Here is a 6,000-nt window from a genome sequence, read left to right as displayed (position 1 = left end):
AGTGATCCAAAAATGGATGATGATGAATCTTCCGATGGGTCGTTTTCAACGCACTTTTCAGCTAGCCGTTTGCGTGAGGTTGCAGACAAGGAGCTGAATGCTAACAAGAGGGCAGTGCTAGAGAAGTCGAGTTTTGGTTCGTTGTTGAAGATCAGACCATTTTCTGTACCTCTTGAGCTGATTGACTAGGTAGTTATGAGAATTGACACTAAGCATTCTTTGTTTAGGTACCTTCAAATCACCCTCTGGCCCATTTCATTTTGTGTGTGTCTCTGTTGCAATGTTCTTTATTTGGAATTGCATAGCAATGTTCTTCGTCCTCGAATTTGACATGTGCCTTTTTGTCATCCATAAAAAGAAGACTATATTGTTCACTAGAGACATGGTGCACAAAATTTTTAATGTCCCATCCGGACCAAGGGTAGTGGAGCTGCTGAAGAGGAACGAACGTTGTGAGATGCGCGACATATATCGAGAAGGCACAAGGGCTCCAATGAAGAAATCCATTTCTGTAATCAAGAAAGCATCGGATAATGATGTTGTTACTTTAGAGAGGACTTGGGTTCTTTTATGCCTTGCTCTCGTGCTAGTTCCTGGCACCGGCAACATGGTCTCGTTGGACTACCTTGCTAGCTTGAAGGACTTGGATGAACTGAATGAGTTTGCGTGGGACGAGCATGTGTTGGCAACTGCGTTGAGGGAGGCGAGGAATTACCAACTAAAGAGGGAGGCTGGGGCAAGTGGCTCCTGGATAGGCGGCTGTCTACCTATGTTCGTGGTATGCCAAATGCAAATCATTTTGTCTATGTTTTCATTGGTTCATATTTTTGCTTTACTTTATTTTATTTTATTCTGCTCGCAACAATCATATGTACGATACAACCTTCTGATTTGTTTTCTTTTTCAAAAATATATGTAGTTAATTTACATGGATTTCTCGGATGTGCCTCGGTCATTGATTAGTGAGGAGACGTTCAACTACTCGCTGCCCAGGGCTTGCTTTGTGTGCAATGCAGATTTTGAGCTTGTTAAAGAATTTGACAGGAACAAGCTCACCCTCGAGAAGGTTGATTTTGGAAAGCGCAATGTAAGAGCAGACCCAATCTTCCTTTTTTTAAAGATTTCTTTCGGTGATAAACATCTTACTTTCTTCTTTTGGTGATTGTTGTATGCAGCATCGTCCTTTGTCTCAAACGCCATATGCAGTACTGAAGGCGGACAAGCAATGTGAGGGTCAGAATCAACATCATCCGGCAAATATCACTAATAGAGCTGACAAAGCCAACACTGAAGTCAGTGTTGAGGGTGATTTAGGTGCTAAGTTTCGCGTCTCTCTGGATGAGTGGCTGCAGCCGCTCCCTTCCTGCCAAGAGTTAGAGGTAGAAATGCACTACCTTTGTTAGTGCATGATTTTGCTTCTTTGTGTTCTTTTGATCTTCTTTTTCATTTTTATTTATGCTTACCCCCATTTGTTTGTTTCTTATTTTCTGTGCCAGATACCTTTGCACTTGAAGCCAATATATGAGAAGCACAAAAATCTCTATACGGCAGAGTTGAAGAATGTTGTTACCTCTTTTGGGCAGGTCCTGCAGTCAACTTTCTGCAAGCGGTTGGGTCTCATGTTGATGGAAGCGCACTCCAATGCAGTGTCGAACCATGAGCACAGGAGTGAAGGTTTTGTCGCCCCAAGAGTCATTGCAACAAGCAGTGTCGAGCGCACGGGAGCGGTGACTTTTGGCACCCCAACAGCCACTGCAGCAGGCATTGCTATCCACTCTTCCAAGTGTCCATTATCGGATCCTGATTCCCGGGCAGAAGCAGGTGTTGATGATCAGAACAAGGCACAACCTGGTGGTGTAGTTGCTGCTCCCAAAGTAGTGGAGACCGGTGCATTTGGTGAGAAGGTTGGGGTGGAAGCGGAACAGGGGGCGGGTCAAAGCACAAGCGTTGCTAAGCGTTCCAGGGCTGCTGCGTTGCAACAAGGTGAGAGTAGCAATCATTCTCATGGGAAGGATTGTGTGGACCAGGAGGAAGTTATACATCAGGGCGGAAAGGTGACCCCCAAAGATGCTTGCAACATGGATCCTTCGGGAGCTTCTGATAAGGTTGAAACACCAGTTCTTTCCCAGGGCACGGTGCAGGCAATGATGGTAACTTCCTTGGAGTGGGAAGATGGCCCATCTTGTTCTCTTTTCGCGGAGGGGACCGAAGACTATGAATGGATGAATCAAAAAGTAGACATACCAGTCAAGCATGTGCACATACCAAATGCTTCTAGCTCTGATGTGCAGAATTCAATCCCATCAGTGCCAAACTTTGACAACACTCCTCAAGTTGAAAAGCCTAGTGTTGAGGATATAACCATTAGAGTCACCCGCCCAGGAGGGGCCGGGTTACGTCATAATGATCATCACGTGAAGCCCAGTGCCAAGCTGAGGATGGCGGTTCAGTAATGGGCTTAAGACCCGGAGGCGGCTTAAGGCCCGTAGTGATAAACCGCCATTATGGCAAGACTTGTAGTGCAAGGAAAGAATAGTTAAGAGTCCGAGCCGGACACTGTTATAAGCCGGCTAGGACTCTGAGAGTCGCTGGGCGTCAACCTCTCTATATAAAGGGACGACCCGGCGGCGGTTCAGGACAAGCAACATCAGATCGATAGCCAAGCAGAGCGGTTTAGCTCCTGGTCATCGAAACCCTAAGTAATACCACCTCAACTGGACGTAGGCTTTACCTTCACCGTAAGGGGCCGAACCAGTATAATCCTTGTGTCCTTTGTCCCGTTTAACCCCTTTAAGCTTCCTAGTTGCGATGGCTCCACGACTAAGTCCTCGCACGAGGACATCTGCCATGACAATTCCACGACAGTTGGCGCCCACCGTGGGGCCAGCGCACGGTGGATTTGAGTTCTTGAAGGGCAGCTTCGAAGGGCTCAAGGGATACGCTGTGGGCCGGATGACCAAGAGTCATCGCGGCAAGCTCTACATCGACGATGCAGGCTGGGGCCCCGACGCCGGCTCAATCGAGTATGGGTACCGGGTCCCCTTCAGCGGAATTCACGTTTTCATTGGCAAGATTGGCAAGCCGGGCCCTGAGCCGGACCTCTGCGCCGACCCCATCGAGACGGCTCAGCGTGCAAGACCCGCCCGGACTCTGCCTGCTTTGAAGCGTGCTTTCGTGGGATGCGTCCACGGAGGACTCTCTAAAGGATCTAGATCTGGCGATGAGACGGCCGCTCGCTCTGACGGTGGGTCGTCCACAGATGAGACCAACTCATTATATCAACTTCAAGATGGCAGGCTCAGGGGTGGTTCCGATGGCAACAGTATTCCGGACCCCTTTGAGCCGCCCAGCCGGGTTGGGATCTTCATGGCCGGCGCACAACCTGTTCAAAACCACGGTGCTGGGGCAGGAGGCCCTGCGCACTCACCGGCTCAGGCGCTGATGGATCTCGCAGATAAAATGACAGTCCTGTTAACTGCTACGGTCGTCCCAGCGGATCAAGCTCAGAATGATGCGGAGGTGGCACAGTTAAAGCTGGATATAGCAAGAGGCAAGGAAGACCTAGCAGCGGAAGGGATCAGGATGGCTGCAGAACGGGCGGCTCTCGACGCCCAGACCCAGCTGATTCAGGCGCAGTCTTTCCGGCTCACGATGGATCAGAACGCATCCAATGAGATCATGAGAAGGAGGCATCAGAAGGCTCAATCTCGACTCCCTCCGGTTTACGATCCCCGAAACCTTTTCAACACGCCGGGTGCAGGGCCCAGTAACCCGCCAGAGATCACGGCACCCGGGGCTGGGACGCCGCTTCAGCCGCAAGTGATGGGGTCTCCCCGTGTGAACACTACCCCGTCTCAGTACGTGCCAATACCACCGGGTCATTATGCCAACCCGTTGGAAAACATGGTCGCCGCGGCAGCCCGACTGGCGGCTCTCCCAATCGATGGCGATTCTCCAACGGCAGTCGAAACCCGCCGGGTCAGAGAACTTCTTCAGACGGCTCTAGCGCAACAGGAGGCATATTCATATAGCCGGGACATGATTCATTCAACCCCTCGTCCAGGCCGGAGCCCAAGTTATGGCAGACACATGGTCTCAGCGACCGGCTCAAGCAACGTCCGGCACCGTGACTTGCCAGCGGGCCATGGCCCGGCTCATAACGGAGCCTTTAACGTGGTAGACCAAGACAGAGCATGGCAAGAGGCGGAGCAGGCGCCTCAGTTAACGGCTTACCAGCCCGTCCCGGCTTATCCGGCGGCTTCTATAGAGGCGGGTATACCTACAAGGACCGGAGGTGTCCCTTGTCTGGTGTCGGCTCTCCGTAATGAACGTCTGCCCAAGGATTTCAAAGGACCTAGGAAGGTACCTAATTATACGGCTGATTTACAACTCGGAGCGTGGATCGAGAGTTACGAGATGGCTATGGAGTTGCTAGAGGTCAGCGAAGCGGCAATGGCCAAATACTTCACCATGATGCTGGATGGAACTGCCCGCACTTGGTTGAAAGGACTGCCGCCTAATTCTATTGGGTCATGGGCAGAGCTAAAAGCCCGGTTCATCCAAAACTTCAAAGATACATGCAGGCAATCTATGTCAATTGTGGATTTGACTAACTGCAAGCAGCAAGAGGGCGAGTCTACAACCCATTGGGTTCGCCGGGTCAAAGAGATAATACATTCGTCTGATAAGATGGATGTCGGTTCTGCAGTTTTAATGTTGGAGCAAAATTGTCATTTTGCGCCCCTGAAGATGAAGCTCGGGCGGCTCAAGCGCGATTGCAATGATATGGGTACGCTGATGGCGGCTCTGGTCAAGTACGCCGACTCTGATAGTACCAAGGATCCCGCGTCGGATGATGAAAGGACAGGGAAGGGAAAGAAGAGCGGCAATGGCAAGGGCCCTCAACATAACCCAGCGAACCAGGGAGGTAACAAGCGTAAGGCTGATGGCAGTATAGAGTTCATGGCCAACGCCAGTTCACAGGGTAACAACCACCGACGTAAGGGGAGACCACCTCCCCGAGCCGGCGGGTCAGGCCCGACGCTTGAGCAGTTGTTGAATGAGCCTTGTCCAAGGCATGGCACTAGGGAGAAGCCGGCCACTCATCTATGGAAGGACTGCGCAATCATGAAGGCCTTCAAAAATTCCAATGCGTTTAATGGCAACAATGGCCCGGGCAGCGGCTCAGGCGCCGGCGGTTTTCATGGCCCGGGCGGCGGCTCAAATCCCAATTCTCAGAATTTCCAAGGGGGTTTTAATCAGCAATCTGGCCAGGGTAATCAGCAGCAGCAGGGGGGTACCAGACCAATCCAAAGCAGCTCAATGGTGGACAGTATCATGTGTTCACTACCAGCCTGTGCAAGCGAGATCAGAAGCTTCATAAGAGGGCTGTAAATGCTATTGAGCCGGCGATTCCCCGCTATTTAAGATGGTTTGAGCAGCCTATCATATGGAGTAGGGAAGATCACCCTCCCCGGGTCGATAATCCGGGTCACCTGGCCTTGGTGGTGGCCCCTCAGGTTGGGGGATATAAATTCACTAAAGTGCTCATGGACGGAGGCAGCAGCATCAACATTCTCTATTATGAGACCTTCCGTCGTATGGGATTAACTGATAAGAACCTCAGGCAGTCCAATACTGTTTTCCATGGGGTGGTGCCCGGTAAGTCGGCGTATCCAGTCGGTAAGATCGAGCTGGAAGTAGCCTTTGGAGATGAGTACAACTACAGGGCGGAAAAACTAACCTTTGAGGTGGTTAAGATAAGAAGTCCGTACCATGCTATATTCGGGCGGCCGGCTTACGCCAAGTTCATGGCACGGCCGTGTTACGTGTATTTGCAGCTCAAGGTACCGGGTCACAATGGGACCATCACGGTTCATGGCAGCCGAAAGATAGCCTTGGAGTGTGAGGAAGGCGACGCGGCTTACGCTGAATCTGTTTGTGCAACAGGGGAGTTGAAGTTTTATAAGGACAATGTTGACCCGGCAGATATGACGTCTC

This window comes from Aegilops tauschii, chromosome 4, assembly GCF_002575655.3.
Source record: "Aegilops tauschii subsp. strangulata cultivar AL8/78 chromosome 4, Aet v6.0, whole genome shotgun sequence".
In the NCBI taxonomy this organism is placed as follows: Eukaryota; Viridiplantae; Streptophyta; class Magnoliopsida; order Poales; family Poaceae; genus Aegilops; species Aegilops tauschii.
This window is presented reverse-complemented; position numbering follows the sequence as displayed.